The sequence below is a fragment of the Oncorhynchus mykiss genome, chromosome 12, assembly GCF_013265735.2.
Source record: "Oncorhynchus mykiss isolate Arlee chromosome 12, USDA_OmykA_1.1, whole genome shotgun sequence".
Lineage (NCBI taxonomy): Eukaryota > Metazoa > Chordata > Actinopteri > Salmoniformes > Salmonidae > Oncorhynchus > Oncorhynchus mykiss.
Genome location: NC_048576.1, coordinates 87,591,865 through 87,613,358, shown reverse-complemented (window position 1 = coordinate 87,613,358; position 21,494 = coordinate 87,591,865). Strand labels below are relative to the sequence as shown.

The 21,494-nt window shown below is 41.5% G+C and overlaps 1 protein-coding gene across 3 annotated transcripts in view; it reads right to left on the bottom strand.

Moving 5' to 3' along the window:
- LOC118937771 (somatostatin receptor type 5-like) overlaps positions 1–21,243 on the bottom strand; it is a 37,295-nt gene extending 16,052 nt beyond the window's left edge. For 2 of the 3 annotated variants that reach the window (XR_005035184.1, XM_036939028.1), the window contains exon 1: positions 20,671–21,240. The gene's annotated coding sequence lies outside the window, so the exon portion shown is untranslated. Of the gene's footprint in view, positions 1–20,670 lie in introns of all 3 variants that reach the window. The other variant, XM_036939029.1, reaches the window with a different exon arrangement.
- Positions 21,244–21,494: the final 251 nt, after the last annotated feature.

The window sequence follows — 21,494 nt, the reverse complement described above, 5'->3', positions numbered from 1 at the left end:
AGCTGAAGGATGGGGCTGGAGAAATGTAACCAAAGCAGTCACCCTGCCACTGACTTGGTAAATAGCTGAAGGATGGGGCTGGAGAATGTAACCAAAGTGGTCACCCTGCCACTGACTTCGTAAATAGCTGAAGGATGGGGCTGGAGAAATGTAACCAAAGTGGTCACCCTGCAACTGACTTGGTAAATAGCTGAAGGATGGGGCTGGAGAAATGTAACCAAAGTGGTCACCCTGCCACTGACTTGGTAAATAGTTGAAGGATGGGGCTGGAGAAATGTAACCAAAGTGGTCACCCTGCCACTGACTTGGTAAATAGCTGAAGGATGGGGCTGGAGAAATGTAACCAAAGTGGTCACCCAGCAACTGACTTGGTAAATAGCTGAAGGATGGGTCTGGAGAAATGTAACCAAAGTGGTCACCCTGCCACTGACTTGGTAAATAGCTGAAGGATGGGGCTGGAGAAATGTAACCAAAGTGGTCACCCTGCCACTGACTTGGTAAATAGCTGAAGGATGGGGCTGGAGAAATGTAACCAAAGTGGTCACCCAGCAACTGACTTGGTAAATAGCTGAAGGATGGGGCTGGAGAAATGTAACCAAAGTGGTCACCCTGCCACTGACTTGGTAAATAGCTGAAGGATGGGACTGGAGAAATGTAACCAAAGTGGTCACCCTGCCACTGACTTGGTAAATAGCTGAAGGATGGGGCTGGAGAAATGTAACCAAAGTGGTCACCCTGCCACTGACTTGGTAAATAGCTGAAGGATGGGGCTGGAGAAATGTAACCAAAGTGGTCAACCTGCCACTGACTTGGTAAATAGCTGAAGGATGGGGCTGGAGAAATGTAACCAAAGCGGTCACCCTGCCACTGACTTGGTAAATAGCTGAAGGATGGGGCTGGAGAAATGTAACCAAAGTGGTCACCCAGCAACTGACTTGGTAAATAGCTGAAGGATGGGGCTGGAGAAATGTAACCAAAGTGGTCACCCTGCCACTGACTTGGTAAATAGCTGAAGGATGGGGCTGGAGAAATGTAACCAAAGTGGTCACCCTGCCACTGACTTGGTAAATAGCTGAAGGATGGGACTGGAGAAATGTAACCAAAGTGGTCACCCTGCCACTGACTTGGTAAATAGCTGAAGGATGGGGCTGGAGAAATGTAACCAAAGTGGTCACCCTGCCACTGACTTGGTAAATAGCTGAAGGATGGGGCTGGAGAAATGTAACCAAAGTGGTCAACCTGCCACTGACTTGGTAAATAGCTGAAGGATGGGGCTAGAGAAATGTAACCAAAGCGGTCACCCTGCCACTGACTTGGTAAATAGCTGAAGGATGGGGCTGGAGAAATGTAACCAAAGTGGTCACCCAGCAACTGACTTGGTAAATAGCTGAAGGATGGGGCTGGAGAAATGTAACCAAAGTGGTCAACCTGCCACTGACTTGGTAAATAGCTGAAGGATGGGGCTGGAGAAATGTAACCAAAGCAGTCAACCTGCCACTGACTTGGTAAATAGCTGAAGGATGGGGCTGGAGAAATGTAACCAAAGTGGTCACCCTGCCACTGACTTGGTAAATAGCTGAAGGATGGGGTTGGAGAAATGTAACCAAAGCAGTCACCCTGCCACTGACTTGGTAAATAGCTGAAGGATGGGGTTGGAGAAATGTAACCAAAGTGGTCACCCTGCCACTGACTTGGTAAATAGCTGAAGGATGGGGCTGGAGAAATGTAACCAAAGTGGTCACCCTGCAACTGACTTGGTAAATAGCTGAAGGATGGGGCTGGAGAAATGTAACCAAAGTGGTCACCCTGCCACTGACTTGGTAAATAGCTGAAGGATGGGGCTGGAGAAATGTAACCAAAGTGGTCACCCTGCCACTGACTTGGTAAATAGCTTAAGGATGGGGCTGGAGAAATGTAACCAAAGCAGTCAACCTGCCACTGACTTGGTAAATAGCTGAAGGATGGGGCTGGAGAAATGTAACCAAAGTGGTCACCCTGCCACTGACTTGGTAAATAGCTGAAGGATGGGGTTGGAGAAATGTAACCAAAGCAGTCACCCTGCCACTGACTTGGTAAATAGCTGAAGGATGGGGCTGGAGAAATGTAACCAAAGTGGTCAACCTGCCACTGACTTGGTAAATAGCTGAAGGATGGGGTTGGAGAAATGTAACGAAAGCGGTCAACCTGCCACTGACTTGGTAAATAGCTGAAGGATGGGGCTGGAGAAATGTAACCAAAGTGGTCACCCTGCCACTGACTTGGTAAATAGCTGAAGGATGGGGCTGGAGAAATGTAACCAAAGTGGTCACCCTGCAACTGACTTGGTAAATAGCTGAAGGATGGGGCTGGAGAAATGTAACCAAAGTGGTCACCCTGCCACTGACTTGGTAAATAGCTGAAGGATGGGGCTGGAGAAATGTAACCAAAGCGGTCAACCTGCCACTGACTTGGTAAATAGCTGAAGGATGGGGCTGGAGAAATGTAACCAAAGCGGTCACCCCGCCACTGACTTGGTAAATAGCTGAAGGATGGGGCTGGAGAAATGTAACCAAAGTGGTCACCCAGCAACTGACTTGGTAAATAGCTGAAGGATGGGGCTGGAGAAATGTAACCAAAGTGGTCACCCTGCCACTGACTTGGTAAATAGCTGAAGGATGGGGCTGGAGAAATGTAACCAAAGCGGTCAACCTGCCACTGACTTGGTAAATAGCTGAAGGATGGGGCTGGAGAAATGTAACCAAAGCGGTCACCCCGCCACTGACTTGGTAAATAGCTGAAGGATGGGGCTGGAGAAATGTAACCAAAGTGGTCACCCAGCAACTGACTTGGTAAATAGCTGAAGGATGGGGCTGGAGAAATGTAACCAAAGTGGTCACCCTGCCACTGACTTGGTAAATAGCTGAAGGATGGGGCTGGAGAAATGTAACCAAAGTGGTCACCCTGCCACTGACTTGGTAAATAGCTGAAGGATGGGGCTGGAGAAATGTAACCAAAGTGGTCAACCTGCCACTGACTTGGTAAATAGCTGAAGGATGGGGCTGGAGAAATGTAACCAAAGCGGTCACCCTGCCACTGACTTGGTAAATAGCTGAAGGATGGGGCTGGAGAAATGTAACCAAAGCGGTCACCCTGCCACTGACTTGGTAAATAGCTGAAGGATGGGGCTGGAGAAATGTAACCAAAGTGGTCACCCTGCCACTGACTTGGTAAATAGATGAAGGATGGGGCTGGAGAAATGTAACCAAAGTGGTCAACCTGCCACTGACTTGGTAAATAGCTGAAGGATGGGGCTGGAGAAATGTAACCAAAGCAGTCAACCTGCCACTGACTTGGTAAATAGCTGAAGGATGGGGCTGGAGAAATGTAACCAAAGTGGTCACCCTGCCACTGACTTGGTAAATAGCTGAAGGATGGGGTTGGAGAAATGTAACCAAAGCAGTCACCCTGCCACTGACTTGGTAAATAGCTGAAGGATGGGGCTGGAGAAATGTAACCAAAGTGGTCACCCTGCCACTGACTTGGTAAATAGCTGAAGGATGGGGCTGGAGAAATGTAACCAAAGCGGTCAACCTGCCACTGACTTGGTAAATAGCTGAAGGATGGGGTTGGAGAAATGTAACCAAAGCAGTCACCCTGCCACTGACTTGGTAAATAGCTGAAGGATGGGGCTGGAGAAATGTAACCAAAGTGGTCAACCTGCCACTGACTTGGTAAATAGCTGAAGGATGGGGTTGGAGAAATGTAACGAAAGCGGTCAACCTGCCACTGACTTGGTAAATAGCTGAAGGATGGGGCTGGAGAAATGTAACCAAAGTGGTCAACCTGCCACTGACTTGGTAAATAGCTGAAGGATGGGGCTGGAGAAATGTAACCAAAGTGGTCACCCTGCAACTGACTTGGTAAATAGCTGAAGGATGGGGCTGGAGAAATGTAACCAAAGTGGCCACCCTGCCACTGACTTGGTAAATAGCTGAAGGATGGGGCTGGAGAAATGTAACCAAAGTGGTCACCCTGCCACTGACTTGGTAAATAGCTGAAGGATGGGGCTGGAGAAATGTAACCAAAGCGGTCAACCTGCCACTGACTTGGTAAATAGCTGAAGGATGGGGCTGGAGAAATGTAACCAAAGCAGTCAACCTGCCACTGACTTGGTAAATAGCTGAAGGATGGGGCTGGAGAAATGTAACCAAAGTGGTCACCCTGCCACTGACTTGGTAAATAGCTGAAGGATGGGGTTGGAGAAATGTAACCAAAGCAGTCACCCTGCCACTGACTTGGTAAATAGCTGAAGGATGGGGTTGGAGAAATGTAACCAAAGTGGTCACCCTGCCACTGACTTGGTAAATAGCTGAAGGATGGGGCTGGAGAAATGTAACCAAAGTGGTCACCCTGCAACTGACTTGGTAAATAGCTGAAGGATGGGGCTGGAGAAATGTAACCAAAGTGGTCACCCTGCCACTGACTTGGTAAATAGCTGAAGGATGGGGCTGGAGAAATGTAACCAAAGTGGTCACCCTGCCACTGACTTGGTAAATAGTTGAAGGATGGGGCTGGAGAAATGTAACCAAAGCAGTCAACCTGCCACTGACTTGTTAAATAGCTGAAGGATGGGGCTGGAGAAATGTAACCAAAGTGGTCACCCTGCCACTGACTTGGTAAATAGCTGAAGGATGGGGCTGGAGAAATGTAACCAAAGTGGTCACCCTGCCACTGACTTTGTAAATAGCTGAAGGATGGGGCTGGAGAAATGTAACCAAAGTGGTCACCCTGCCACTGACTTGGTAAATAGCTGAAGGATGGGGCTGGAGAAATGTAACCAAAGTGGTCACCCTGCCACTGACTTGGTAAATAGATGAAGGATGGGGCTGGAGAAATGTAACCAAAGTGGTCAACCTGCCACTGACTTGGTAAATAGCTGAAGGATGGGGCTGGAGAAATGTAACCAAAGCAGTCAACCTGCCACTGACTTGGTAAATAGCTGAAGGATGGGGCTGGAGAAATGTAACCAAAGCGGTCACCCTGCCACTGACTTGGTAAATAGCTGAAGGATGGGGCTGGAGAAATGTAACCAAAGTGGTCACCCTGCCACTGACTTGGTAAATAGCTGAAGGATGGGGCTGGAGAAATGTAACCAAAGTGGTCACCCTGCCACTGACTTGGTAAATAGTTGAAGGATGGGGCTGGAGAAATGTAACCAAAGCAGTCAACCTGCCACTGACTTGGTAAATAGCTGAAGGATGGGGCTGGAGAAATGTAACCAAAGTGGTCACCCTGCCACTGACTTGGTAAATAGCTGAAGGATGGGGTTGGAGAAATGTAACCAAAGCAGTCACCCTGCCACTGACTTGGTAAATAGCTGAAGGATGGGGCTGGAGAAATGTAACCAAAGTGGTCAACCTGCCACTGACTTGGTAAATAGCTGAAGGATGGGGTTGGAGAAATGTAACGAAAGCGGTCAACCTGCCACTGACTTGGTAAATAGCTGAAGGATGGGGCTGGAGAAATGTAACCAAAGTGGTCACCCTGCCACTGACTTGGTAAATAGCTGAAGGATGGGGCTGGAGAAATGTAACCAAAGTGGTCACCCTGCAACTGACTTGGTAAATAGCTGAAGGATGGGGCTGGAGAAATGTAACCAAAGCGGTCAACCTGCCACTGACTTGGTAAATAGCTGAAGGATGGGGCTGGAGAAATGTAACCAAAGTGGTCACCCTGCCACTGACTTGGTAAATAGCTGAAGGATGGGGCTGGAGAAATGTAACCAAAGTGGTCACCCTGCCACTGACTTGGTAAATAGCTGAAGGATGGGGCTGGAGAAATGTAACCAAAGTGGTCACCCTGCAACTGACTTGGTAAATAGCTGAAGGATGGGGCTGGAGAAATGTAACCAAAGTGGTCAACCTGCCACTGACTTGGTAAATAGCTGAAGGATGGGGCTGGAGAAATGTAACCAAAGTGGTCACCCTGCCACTGACTTGGTAAATAGCTGAAGGATGGGGCTGGAGAAATGTAACCAAAGTGGTCACCCTGCCACTGACTTGGTAAATAGCTGAAGGATGGGGCTGGAGAAATGTAACTAAAGTGGTCACCCTGTCACTGACTTGGTAAATAGCTGAAGGATGGGGCTGGAGAAATGTAACCAAAGTGGTCACCCTGCCACTGACTTGGTAAATAGCTGAAGGATGGGGCTGGAGAAATGTAACCAAAGCGGTCAACCTGTCACTGACTTGGTAAATAGCTGAAGGATGGGGCTGGAGAAATGTAACCAAAGTGGTCAACCTGCCACTGACTTGGTAAATAGCTGAAGGATGGGGCTGGAGAAATGTAACCAAAGTGGTCACCCTGCAACTGACTTGGTAAATAGCTGAAGGATGGGGCTGGAGAAATGTAACCAAAGTGGTCACCCTGCCACTGACTTGGTAAATAGCTGAAGGATGAGGCTGGAGAAATGTAACCAAAGTGGTCACCCTGCCACTGACTTGGTAAATAGCTGAAGGATGGGGCTGGAGAAATGTAACCAAAGTGGTCACCCTGCAACTGACTTGGTAAATAGCTGAAGGATGGGGCTGGAGAAATGTAACCAAAGTGGTCAACCTGCCACTGACTTGGTAAATAGCTGAAGGATGGGGCTGGAGAAATGTAACCAAAGTGGTCACCCTGCCACTGACTTGGTAAATAGCTGAAGGATGGGGCTGGAGAAATGTAACCAAAGTGGTCACCCTGCCACTGACTTGGTAAATAGCTGAAGGATGGGGCTGGAGAAATGTAACTAAAGTGGTCACCCTGTCACTGACTTGGTAAATAGCTGAAGGATGGGGCTGGAGAAATGTAACCAAAGTGGTCACCCTGCCACTGACTTGGTAAATAGCTGAAGGATGGGGCTGGAGAAATGTAACCAAAGTGGTCAACCTGCCACTGACTTGGTAAATAGCTGAAGGATGGGGCTGGAGAAATGTAACCAAAGTGGTCACCCTGCAACTGACTTGGTAAATAGCTGAAGGATGGGGCTGGAGAAATGTAACCAAAGTGGTCACCCTGCCACTGACTTGGTAAATAGCTGAAGGATGGGGCTGGAGAAATGTAACCAAAGTGGTCACCCTGCCACTGACTTGGTAAATAGCTGAAGGATGGGGCTGGAGAAATGTAACCAAAGTGGTCACCCTGCCACTGACTTGGTAAATAGCTGAAGGATGGGGCTGGAGAAATGTAACCAAAGTGGTCACCCTGCCACTGACTTGGTAAATAGCTGAAGGATGGGGCTGGAGAAATGTAACCAAAGTGGTCACCCTGCCACTGACTTGGTAAATAGCTGAAGGATGGGGCTGGAGAAATGTAACCAAAGTGGTCACCCTGCAACTGACTTGGTAAATAGCTGAAGGATGGGGCTGGAGAAATGTAACCAAAGTGGTCACCCTGCCACTGACTTGGTAAATAGCTGAAGGATGGGGCTGGAAAAAATGTAACCAGTTCTAAGGTAAAAATGGACGTAACAATCTGGCTAGTCTGTCAATGGCGTGCAAGTCCTAGACAATGCTGGGTGTATCTGATTGCAGACTCGGTCAAAGGGTTGACATGTTATTGTTGAAGATGGGTCAGTGTTTCTGAGTAAACCCCTAGCCCTAGCTCCTGAAACCTGTTGCGCCAATAAGTGGTCTGATGTGGGGATTCATTGAACCGCAGTCCAAAACATTGGAATGACGTTCATTCAACAGCCTAGTGTTGTGACTAGAAACAATTGCATGTGGCATGGAGGTGAAGTTGCATAAATCGGTTTGACATTTCTGTCAATCTAAATCAAAACTATTGTAAGGACATAATTGTCTGACTCTATTAGCGCAAAATCATGACAGTTTCTATTTTCACTCATGAAAAATGTAACTTTCCAGTGCCCAAAAATTGGTTGTATAATATTCAAATCTATACAGAAAATAAAGTCAACATAACATGACTTTGTTTAATAACTTGTGTTTGTGCCATTTACAGATGGCATTTACAATCCGCAGTTACTACATCCATTTTTGGACCGTTAAATGATTGATATATAGCCATTGATTCTTGGATAATATCCTTTATCAAAGCCCCATGAGCTTAGTTCAACTGTAGGAACCCATCAGAAGACAAAATATAAGCTTGTTTAACGTCAATGTTTGTAAACAAAGTCCATGTAAACAACCACTATAGCTTTAAAACAGGGTTAAACTGTCATTTCAATCTCATGGATGGTAAGTCCTTGCATCCATAGCTTTGTCTATGAATTTGTGAGTGGTTACATTACTCAAGCCCCTCAGCTGTTTACAAATACAAGTTGCGGGGTGGCTGCTTTGTAATATTTTGAACTGCAGATTGCCCCTTTACACTTTGCGATCTATAAAGGACCAATCTCGGTTTACCCAGAACTAAAATCTCACGTAATTCGTTTTTTTTATGTTTACGTAGTCTGTCCATAAAAGATTCATAATGGACACATTGAAGATAAACTGCCAGTGGGTTGACTTTAATTTCTTATAATCCTAATTTCTTATGCAGATTAATAACAGTATATTACACAGTGACAGTCATGATGTTGGAAAAAAGATGTTGGAAAAAGCTAAGAAATGTCCATGATTGGCATAAGCCCACAGTAGTGAAAAACTCATTATTGCAGTTAAAAGAAATAGAAAAGGACTCTTCCTAAGACAATGTGTGTGCTTTCTAGCTTGTCTTGAAGTATTTATGGTTGATAGGATAAGATAGACTGAAGATGTGAAAGTTGGTTTGGTGTCTCTAGCTTGTACAGGTCAAGTTTAAAATGTCAAGTTTTTTTATCCTATTTCCAGAATACACATGGTATCCTATTTACACATGGTATCCTATTTACACATGGTATCCTATTTACACATGGTATCCTATTTACACATGGTATACACCATCCAACAAAATGCTCACAGTACATTCATGTTCTGGAAACTTTTTTCCCGAAACGAATAATCAGAATCATGTTCTGCGCATGTGTTATTTAATACACACATTCAAGTCTGTCTCTTTACTTGATGCTTTAGTCACCCTCTTCTGAAGCCTCAACCACTTTGACCGAGATGATGATGTTACCTATGTCTCTGCCTCATATTTCTGAACAGCTGAAATAAAAACCTGTTGGCGACTTGAACAAACATTCAAAAAATATAAACACTGAGGGTACAAAACATCTGAATGGCACACATACACAATCCATGTCTCAATTGTCTCAAGGCTTAATAATCCTTCTTTAACCTGTCTACTCCCCTTCATCTACACTGATTGAAGTGGATTTAACAAGTGACATCAATAAAGGATCATATCTTTCACCTGGATTCACCTGGTCAGTCTGTCAGTGAAAGAGCAGGTGTTCCTAATGTTTTGTCCTCTCTGTGTGTGTGTGTGTGTGTGTATATATATATGAAGGCTATCTGTCTGTTGTAACGGATATTGCCGTTGCGCAGGGAAGACACAGTCTACACATTGCATTGGGGAAAAACTAAAAGCGTTTTTTGTGATGATGTAATCTTTATAGTTATGCTGCCATATAGCCAGTTGCTAAAATAAGAACTCTGTCTCCCTATAGAAAATGCTTGCACATCGAATTGCTACTTACTGCCTGTCTGTGGCTTGCTTTTTGATATGCTGTGTATATCTAGCTTGCCTAAATAGCTGCATGTAGGCCAACTCCTCTCCTGAAAAAAGAACATGAAATTGCTAGACTGCATGTTGTGTCGTTCTCATGTTTGCTTTGATTACTGTTACAACAGACAATGAACTAAGTTTGTTTGAACAAGCGGCAGGGGAGTCACGAAATGAGTGAGCACTAAGGCAACAGCTGAAAGGACTCGATCCTGCACATGCGCAGAAATCTCAGTATCTTTAGCCACTCTGTATAATTTAACGTTTTTAAAATCTTAAAGTGGTATTTGTAGCTGAAATGCTTCAAGTTTATTAGCATTATATCTATATACATAGAGTATACCAAACATTAGGAACACCTTCCTAATATTGAGTTGCACCCCCCCCTCCCCCCCCCCCCCCCTCCTGGCACCTACTACCATACCCCGTTCAAAGGCACTTGAATCTTTTGTCTTGCTCATTCACCCTCTGAATGGCACACATACACAATCCATGTCTCAATTGACTCAAGGCTTAAAAATCCTTCTTTAACCCGTCTACTCCTCTTCATCCACACTGATTGAAGTGGATTTAACAAGTGACATCAATAAACGATCATAGCTTTCACTTGAATTCACCTGGTCAGTCTATGTCATGGATTCACCTGGTCAGTCTATGTCATGGATTCACCTGGTCAGTCTATGTCATGGATTCACCTGGTCAGTCTATGTCATTGATTCACCTGGTCAGTCTATGCCATGGATTCACCTGGTCAGTCTATGTCATGGATTCACCTGGTCAGTCTATGTCATGGATTCACCTGGTCAGTCTATGTCATGGATTCACCTGGTCAGTCTATGTCATGGATTCACCTGGTCAGTCTATGCCATGGATTCACCTGGTCAGTCTATGTCATGGATTCACCTGGTCAGTCTATGTCATGGATTCACCTGGTCAGTCTATGTCATGGATTCACCTGGTCAGTCTATGTCATGGGAAGTGAGTGTTTTCCTAATGTTTTGTCATTATAGTTTCTAAAGGTTTTCGAGAACTTGAAGTTAGGACAGCCTAAGCATCTTAAAGTTGGTCTTGTAGCCAAGGAGCAGGACCGTTTTGAATAGCTACCACTGTATTCGTATGCTTCTCATTCAAACCCATGTTAATTTGTGCAAATGTTAAATGGTTATAAATCCAAAATGTATAAATAGTATCAACAAGCCGTATGCAAGCCATCTGAGTTGAGTCAGTCTGCACATTTCAACATTGGATTGAAGTTCATAGCTTAACCCTTAAGACCCATGGTTGAACAAATGCAATGCTTCCAAAAAATGGTATTGTGTACAGGTCCTAAACTCAAACATCATGACAAACACTACCTATTGCATCTCCTTAGACCCAGATGTATCTCTGAGCAGTATGTGTCGTGTGTCTGTATGATTATTGTGGCATCAGTAAACTCTGAAACATCAGAAACCTGTCCACTCGTCTAAGACTGCACCAGTCCACCAAACAAGCATATATTGTAAGCCATCCATGCAAGTACATTAAACTAAATATTTTTTCCTATCTTCTCTAAGATGTAGTGATTATGTAAAAAAAATATATACATTTCAGAAACAAACATTCTGAGCCAGAGCTAGAGTTAGATTTGTAAGTGCTGCAAAAATGCAACATAGGGCTTAAAGGGTTGCCAAACTGAGACATGGAACCACATTTATATTTGATAGACAATTTAGAGAGATTGTTTACCTTCCAACATCAAAACAACTCAAATGTATATATTTCAACAACAAACAAAAACATGGTGGTTTATGAGGTCAGAATACTGCAATTACGTTCATTCATTTGATGTTAAAGAAGTAAGGTCAAATTGGGATTTAGGAGGTGCCTAAACCTCCTGACAACAATACTGACAGCAACACTTATCACATCATACTGTAGGTCATGGGGGGACCTACACTTTTTGGGGAGAAAGTTAGTAACTGTGAGAAAGTCAGTTCTGGTTACTTTTTAAAGGGGCACTCTGCTCCAAAATGAATGAAAATAAAATTATGCTGACATTTAAAATATACTTTCCCCCTCCAGAAATGAGCCCAATAACATATTGGACAATACTATCAGGCAGGGGTTATCATTATCGCCTGATGTAGCCCATTTGATGCAACATAGTGTCTTTAAATAAACAGCCTGAGGGTTACCCATCTGCATTTACCCCATTTGGCTAATCATTAGCTAGATCACAACCTCTAAAGTATAAATATTAGGCTAAGCATTAGCTAGATCACAAACCTCTAAAGTATAAACATTAGGCTAATCATTAGCTAGATCACAACCTCTAAAGTATAAACATTAGGCTAATCATTAGCTAGATCACAACCTCTAAAGTATACACATTAGGCTAATCATTAGCTAGATCACAACCTCTAAAGTATAAACATTAGGCTAATCATTAGCTAGATCACAACCTCTAAAGTATAAACATTAGGCTAATCATTAGCTAGATCACAACCTCTAAAGTATACACATTAGGCTAATCATTAGCTAGATCACAACCTCTAAAGTATACACATTAGGCGAATCATTAGCTAGATCACAAACCTCTAAAGTATAAACATTAGGCAAATCATTAGCTAGATCACAACCTCTAAAGTATAAACATTAGGCTAATCATTAGCCAAATCACAACCTCTAAAGTATAAACATTAGGCTAATCATTAGCTAGATCACAAACCTCTAAAGTATAAACATTAGGCTAATCATTAGCTAGATCACAAACTCTAAAGTATAAACATTAGGCAAATCATTGGCTAGATCACAAACCTCTAAAGTATAAACATTAGGCTAATCATTGGCTAGATCACAAACCTCTAAAGTATAAACATTAGGCTATCTTGTTACAAGTTAGCATCACATTAATGACTTGAATGCCCCCCCCCAAAAAAGAACATTCCATTGGCACGCAGCCAATGGACTAAATATTCAAATCCTGTTGCTGCAGGATTATTTTGCTGTGACAATACAGGTGAAATGAATATCCTACATCTGTAGTAACAGTAGAAAGACAAGTGATTCTCCTCTTCTAACAGTGACCATCAAAACTGCTTACAAAGGTGTGTTTTCCTGCCACTGCATTAAGAATGTTGTACAGTGAGTGACAGGGCATACATATTTCTCTCCCTGTGCAGCACTCGCAATTTGAATACGCCTTCCAGAGGAATATATTATAGGCTGAACAATTGAATAGTTCAACTATTCAACAGTGGGATTCTTTGATTTTTCTGTTGCATACTCCCTTTACAAAAAAGGACGTAAAATTTGCAGTTTCACATGTTGAGCTTAAATTTCACGTGAAACCATATTTTCACATGTATAAAATGTGGAGTTCAGGTGTTAACACCAACTTTCCATGTGAGTTGCAGTTGCACATGTGAAATGAGCTGTTTCACTTCAACATGTGAATTTTAGATATGCAGTTCAACATTTTAAAATCAAATTGTGTGCCATCCTATCGGACTTCCAATCACAGCCGGATGTGATACAGCCTGGAATCGAACCAGGGTCTGTAATGACACCTATAGCACTGTGATGCAGTGCATTAGACCGCTGTTCCACTCCAGAGCCCACACCAAGACACGTAAAAAACAATCATGTAAAAATCACATTTGCATTTTCACATGTACGAAAACTCCACAGGTGAAAATCTCCCTTTCACGTGTGATGGTGAAATAGTGTTATTCACCTCACATGTGAAAAGGTGTTGTTAGCATGCTGCAGTAGCAATGTTTCCACATTTGGAAGTGCAAATTCTGTAACGCCATTCTGTAAAAAGGCAACTTAGCCTATCTGAGTATAATAATTAAAGTGTGTTAAAAATGATTATTTCTTATTTCTGAGCCATTCATTTGGAGTGTTACCTGGCAGATTGGGTCCAATTTAAACCCTGGTTATGTCTCCAAGTTAAGCCATAAAGGACAACAATATATTACTAAAATAAAGTTACATAGAAAATCCACAAAACATTGGATCTTTTAAAAAATATATGTTTTTGAGGGCAAAATACAAAATGTGGATTGGTCAAGTTGATACATTTTGCCATTTCAGACAAAACAACCAAAGTCCCTGTGCCCAAGAAAGCGTAGGTAACCTGCCTAAATGACTACCGCTTTGAAAGGCCAGTGATGGCTCATATCAACTCCTTCATCCGGAAACGCTAGACCCACTCCAATTTGCATACCCCCTCAATAGATCCACAGATGATGCAATCTGCCCTTACTTTTTTTTTAAATGTAATCAATAATCAAAGGCCTATTACAAGTATTTCTGAAGGGTAATATATTTTTTCCTCATTTGGATGTATGCTGGCTTCTTAATGTTACCATTGTAATGCACATTTAAAATGTTTCTGGTTCGAAAAGTATAAATAGTATCAAAAAGCTGTGCGCAATTATTATATTGTTTCAGTCTGCATATTTCAACATTTGTTTGGTTTTGATAGCTTAAACGGTTCAAGAGGAGTAGCATTAAGGTTTGACCATTCAAGTGGTAGTTTAAGGGTCTGCAATAAACCATTTATTAGCCATTTATAAATGGTTTGTTCACCATTTATTAAGCATTACTCCCACATGAATAAACCATTTACTAATCAAGTGAAGTATTTGTGCATTCTTTCATCTAAAGTGAGTGCTATGTATATAAATATTCCATAAATGTTTGGAGTGACCAGTGTAAAAAAGATGGGCCTGCCATTGGTAGACATTCTGTAGTACCTGGTAAAAGAACAAGCACACAACACAGGATGTTAAAGGAAATATATATACGTGTGAATAATTAGCTTACTAACGTTTACAAAAGTGGGAGTAATGATTAATAAATGGTCAGCAAATGCCTTTTAAATGGTTTATTATGGACCCTTAAAATAAAGTGTTACAGGCACTTGTATTGCCATTGAAATGCATGTGGTGAAATGCACTTAAGAAATGTTGTAGTAGAAAAGGTATAAATAGAAGGGGAAAAATCTCAAGCAATCGAAGTTGGGGCTGTTGTTTAGTGTTGAATGCGTAAGCGGTTTAAGTGCTTAGAGTGAGTGGAAGAAATAGACAAACTACAAAAGTACATTTCCTAAAGAACATTTGTGTGCTTGATAGCTTGTCTTAAAGTATTTATAGTTTTGAAATACGTTATAGTAGTGATAGTGACTGCAGTACCCTTACAGGAAAAACCAGATTTCATATGTGATCTTATGTGACGTTAATGTGATAACATGTGACAACATGGAAAAGAAACATGTGACAACATGAAACTACACATATGAAAACATGATCTCATGTTAAATAAATGTGACAACATGGGGATGTAAAATTTCATACCATGAAACTATGTGACAACTTTTTAAAGTTTTTCCCGTTAAAGTGCAAGTTAGTTTTTCAAGTGACAGTTTTTGACATGTGAAAATGCAATTCCACATGTGAAAGTTAAGTTTTCACATGTAAAAATGCTCATTTAATTTTCACGTGAAAATTGAAATGAGTGAAAACATGTTATTCTCTTCATGTGATTTTTTGTTGTTGTAAGAAAAGTAATGAAATGGAGGTTTTAAGTTAGTGGTATGCTGTTCAGCTAAAATGGTGTACAAATCTTGTATCATTGACAATATGATTACATTTGGCATGATCACGTAGTAGTGACTTTTCAACATGACCCCACCTGGGTATGCTGATGTTTCTGCTGCACCACAAAGCCTGTAACCTTCTCAGAAGGCCCATCAGATTCAGTACCTATAAAACATCTCTGCACTTAGCAAAAGAGTGTCATCTGCACTGCTATTTTATTTATCAGTTCATCTGACTATTCTCTCATCATTGATTCTATTTACTTATTTCAGCAATTAGAGCTTTTTTTTGGTATAGTTGTCTAATGTTATTATGTTTAAACGTTACTCCTGAATCACTATGATAAATCAAATAGTTTTTCTTCATACAACGCTGAGATTTACTTTGAAGTCCAAAGTGTCGGAAGTGAACTCAGTGTACAGGTGAACTCAGTGTACAGGTGAACTCAGTGTACAGGTGAACTCAGTTATTCATACAGCCATGGTGGCATAGCAGGAGAATCAGAATACCGGGAACTAAGAAGTTATGAGTCCAAATCCCGGGTGAGAACATGTTGACTAATAATGACTGTATAAATATACATACACAATGTAATCATGTACATCACATTTGTAAGTTGAGAACACTGTGGCTATTTCAGGATGTTCCAGGGACATCCTAACGACACATTTTTGCTTGCAGTGCATTATGTGAACATTTTAATTCACATGTGAAGGTTAATGTGAAATATCATCACTTATGAAGTGTTCCAAAACCACATGATTTGACATGTGAAAGGTTATGTGATCATTGTGGAAATCCACATGGAGATGAAAATGCCCTCCTACATACCACTTACCTTTTACACAGAAAAATGGTTGGATGGAAACGTGGTAACTATCTGCAAACCTGCATGGTGACATTCTTTCCATACCTCTTCCTTGGCTACATTTACACAGGCAGCCCAATTCGGATATTTAGCTGCTCATTGGTCTTTTGACCAATCAGATCAGCTCTTTTGACAATAATTGGGCAAAAGATCAGAATTTGGCTGCCTGTGTAATCTTCTTTCTCTCCAATTGTCATGTCACACATAACAAAGGCATGGTTTTCTATAGTCAAATTCTAATTCCTGTCAACGAGCCCTGCAACAAGAACGAACTGGAAAAGTGGCATATCTGTTCATTTGAAACTCTGGATGATGGCCTTGTGAACTATCTTATGACATTTTTAGCTAACCACATTGGAACATTCTTATCTTTAAGGACATGGATGTCCTGGCAATAAATCAGCTCATCTCCGGGTGACTTCAGTCACAGTAAAATGCTATGATAAGTGACGCTGGGCAAATACCTAACGTCAAGTCAGATAGTTTCACAGTCAGTCATTGAACCAATAAAAAAACTAGACACAGGCAATGCTGCATATCAATGCAAAAGCCTGCAGGCAAAAATGTTAATGCTGTGAATTGTTCACATTTTACAATTGTATAATACATATAAAGTTGGTTCAGCCATGTGAAAAGAATAACACATACATACTAGAAAAGTACATTTCCTAAAGAAGATGTGTGTGCTTGCTAGCTTGTCTTGAAGTATTTATGGTAGTGCTAGTGACTGCAGTAGGAACCGTAGTGACCGGTTACAGTTGAAAAAGTAGCTAGATTGAAAGATTGATTGATTGATTGATTGATTTATTGATAGCCTAAATATGTAAACGTTGGTTTGGTGTTTCTAGCTTGAGCGGTTCAAGATTTACTACTATTTTAGATGGGTAATTTATGCAAATGTCAATAGTTATCATTTATAAAGTTTTGACATTTTTAAAGTTGTTTTAATGTTTGTAGCTGAAATGGTTAAAGAGCGGTAGCTTTTAAAATGTCCACCACTTTGTTCGTATGGCTGGCATTGAATCCATTAAGTGTTATGCAAATTTATGCAAATACATTTATTTATGTAGTTTAGAAAGGTTTTATAGAATGTTGTAGTTAGGATAGCCTGAACATTTTAAAGTTGTTCTTGTAGCTTAATTGGCTTAGGAGCAGGACAATGTTGAATACCTACCAATGTATTACAATTGTTCTCATTCACGTTAATTTATGCCAACCAAAATATTATTTATATTATTATGTAAGAGATCTAGAGTGGTCTTGCCTTCAGCAAGCACACTAATAATAATAAGAGTATGTAACGGCTAGCTATGCCACGCGTGGATTTCCGTGAGACTTGCTTGATACGGAGTTGATAAGAGTCATTCTGTAGTCAATGTTACTTACTATATCAGCACGTGCATAAAGCCTAGGTGTTGTGCAGCTGCTGTAGCAGCAACCTAAAATTAGGTTTGGAGTCTATTTTTCTCAGATCCACATGCGTAAACACCATACAAAGTGCCTAAATCTTTTTTGACACTTAAAAAACATATTCACTCAGCTTCATAGTGAAAATGTAATAGAAACATGAATAATGGTAGTAGGTTACATCAACACAATAGTTGTCACGCACTGACCTTAGTTATCTTTGTTTTCTATATTATTTGGTTAGGTCAGGGTGTGACAAGGGTGGTTTGTGTAGTTTTTGTATGTCTAGGGGTTTTTGTATGTCTATGGGGTTTTCTAGTCTAGGTGTATATATGTCTATGGTTGCCTAGATTGGTTCTCAATCAGAGGCAGCTGTTTATCGTTGTCTCTGATTGGGGACCATATTTAGGTAGCCATATTCCTTGGATAGTTGCCTGTGTCGTTATGTCTATGTATAGTTGCCTGTGGCGACACTTGTTGTTCATTTCGTTTTGTATAGTTTGTTAAGTGTTCTTTGTTCATTTAAAGAAGAATGTATTCTCGTCATGCTCTGCCTTGGTCTCCTCTATATGACGGACGTGACAATAGTCGAAGGCTACCTGTATGAAAATCACATAAAAATAAAACTGTAGCTTTAGGTGCTTCTACACCTGCATTGCTTGCTGTTTGGGGTTTTAAGCTGGGTTTCTGTACAGCACTTTGTGACATCAGCTGATGTAAGAAGGGCTTTATAAATACATTTGATTGATTGTCTTCCTAGTTCATAACTGGAGGTAGGTTATATGTATAGTAGCAATAGGTTTATTAGAAACATTTAAACATTCAAACCAGCTGATGAACCGAAAGGCAGTTGCAGAGCTGATGGTCTACCTTGTATCATCTTTTGAGGCAGAGGATGCTGTAGAGTAGACCCTCCCCCAACCCTCCTTAGAAGTTATTCTGATTTGACAGGACAAAGTTGGCAAAATGGATGCCACCCGTTTGATCATCGAAGTTGAGAAGCACCCTTTGCTGTACGACCCCAGCAACCCCGAATACAAGGACGCTTTGTCCAAAGAAAAAGCATGGAATGCTGTAGCAACCGTCCTCGGAGAACCAGGTATGTTTTGTCAACAAAATCAATTGATGTGCATTTGTTCTGGCCTTCAAAGTACAGACAGCTAGCTAGTGGCGGCTGTGATTGGTTGAAACCCAGGGGTGGGGTTCTATTTAGAATGAGCAGCCAGCTCACAAATGAACAAGTGCCTCAGGGAGAATGCAACAAGCATGCAGATGCTATAAGTGAAAACACATTATCTAACTGGGGATGGCTAACATAATGTCACAAAGCATGATGTGCTAGCAAGTTAACTTTCATTCTGAAATAACTTCCTATTTCCAAGTTAGTCAGATATTAGTTTAGAAAGGCTTGAAATTGACATGGGAGCTAAATAGCTAACAAGCTACCAGCTAGCTATAGCTAGCTATCTGCTTATCAAAGGTAGATAAAGAGTTCAATTGACCCAAAAATCTACCTGTCATGCCCTGATCTGTTTCACCTGTCCTTGTGATTGTCTCCACCCCTTCCAGGTGCAGCTGATTTTCCCACTGTATTTATCCCTGTGTTTCCTGTCTCTCTGTACCAGTTCGTCTTGAATGTTTCCAAGTCAACCAGCGTTTTTCCCGTTCTCCTGCTTTTTGCATTTCTCCTTTTTCTAGTCCTCCTGGTTTTGACCCTTGCCTGTTTCTGGACTTTGTACCCGCCTGCCTTGACCACAAGCCTGTCTGCCACTCTGTACCTCCTGGACTCTGATCTGGTTTTGACCTTTTGCCTGTCCATGACCATTGTCTTGCCTACTGTCTTGCCTACTCCTTTTGGATTAATAAACATTGTAAGACTCCAACCATCTGCCTCCTGTGTCTCGCCTTATGTCATGACACTACCAAACTATTTCACAATGTTTCTCAAAGTTACTATAACAAGCTAATTAATTTGATCATGCTTTGTGATAAACCCAGATTTACGCTGTGTAAGTCAACACAACATGTCGCCTGATAAACACCATGGGGAAAACAATACAATTGACCAGCCACAGTCATGCTTTTTTGCCCAACCAGATCTGCGATGAGAAGGTTCTAGCTAGTGTATCCCTCTGTCCTTCCACTCTTGTTGGATGTAGATGTACGGTTGATCAGGTCCCAGGCTTCCATGACTGTTATGATTATTTACAAGTTAAATACAATTAGCTTTTTGCTTTAGCGTCATCTGTACCTGATAGAGCAGATCTAGTCTCAAGCAGAAGTAAGCTGTCTGGTGCGAGAGACTCATTGGGAGGAAGACTCGAGCAGACCCGGAAGTTCTGACTGAGTGAACATTTGAGCGCTCCAGGGTGGTCCATTTATTTAGCGCTGTAAAAATGTATGCTATAAAATTCTGTGATTTCATTGGGGCAGTTCTCCCTCATATCAAATAGGTGGCAAAACAATCCAAGCAATGTTCGCACGGCCTATGTGCCCACGGAGCTGCTGCTGCTGAGTCAATGAGGAGCAGAGTAGTAACCACTTGTTTTGAACAATATATTTTTAAAACATAATCATGAATTATATAATATATATATATTTGTATATTTATATAAATATATTATTATATATTATTGATTTATTTTTACAATTTGACCAATCACATGTGGGGTTCTGCCCCTAACACCCAAATGGGCAGGCCACCACTGCAGCTAGCCAGCAACTGTTCAATTGTTGATTAATGAATGAGGTTAATGAATTGACTGCAGATGGTTGTAGAATTTTTACTCAACTTTATTTTTGATGTAATGAGAAATATGGTTGTCGTCATATACACACATTGGACCCCAAATCAAGAGATTCCTTGCAGAAGAGATCTAGTACTACTGATTCTGCTTCCACCCACGCATCTGTTTCCCTCTCTGGTGTAGCGTGTAAAATTACTGCACTAACGTCCTGTTCACAGTTTGGGTACGCGCCATCCAGGTGTACAGTAGCTCCTCTGTAAGTGTTAGAGTAGTCTTGTTTTCACCAAGCACACCAATAATTCAAACCTAATATTACATTGCTTAGGGACATATTAAACAATGTAACTTTAATCTTGTTTTAATAATTCCCATGGAAAAAACTAACATATTTGCTCACTTTATTCATTTCTATTGAAAGACTTACCTGAGCGTTTCATACACTGTCCATGGCACGTCCGAGTTTAGCCATTCGCGCAGTGCGCATTTCCATATATTTTCCACTTCAGACGCGCGCCTTTATCGACGTGGTGCTGTTAAAGACGTGTATCAAAGCAACGAAATGTTTTGAAGAAGTTGACTATGTTACACAACGATCAAGTCAACAAGTCCTCGTCTCAATTCCAAGCGGGAGCAGCACACACTCAATAATCCGTTTTTGCATCTTTGCTGATCTCAAAACGCCCACAATCTAATCATTATTGTTATGTAAACTAAGATACATTTTCTTATCAAATCAAAGTATCTTGTTTGATTGTGATGAATGTGTCGTTTACTGTTAGCAAAGTAAAACAGCAAGCTCCAGCTCTGCAGGGTGCAGAATTCATTTGAAGGTGGGAATGCAGTTAATTCATCTGGAGCTTTTCGGCTAGTCCTTTTGGAGAGGGAGGCTGGCTGCTGCGCTGGTATTTATATATCACAATAGCGTGACAACGTCACTATGCTTCTGAGCAGGTCTCTCACCAATAGCTACTGATCCACCATAAAGCCATACATACAGTACTCACCTGTTTCACAAGCTAAGGCAATAGGACTGATGCAACCTGGACTCAGGGTTAGACGTAACATAGTAAAGGACAATCGTGGATGTTCAAATTAGAATGATATGTAACATTTGGTATGGTATTTATACATTTGTGGATATCTATCATCAATTTCGTATGATATGTTATGAATTACAATTCATATGATATGTTAAGAATTGCAATTCGTACAATATGTTGTGAATTTGCAATGCATATGATATGTTAC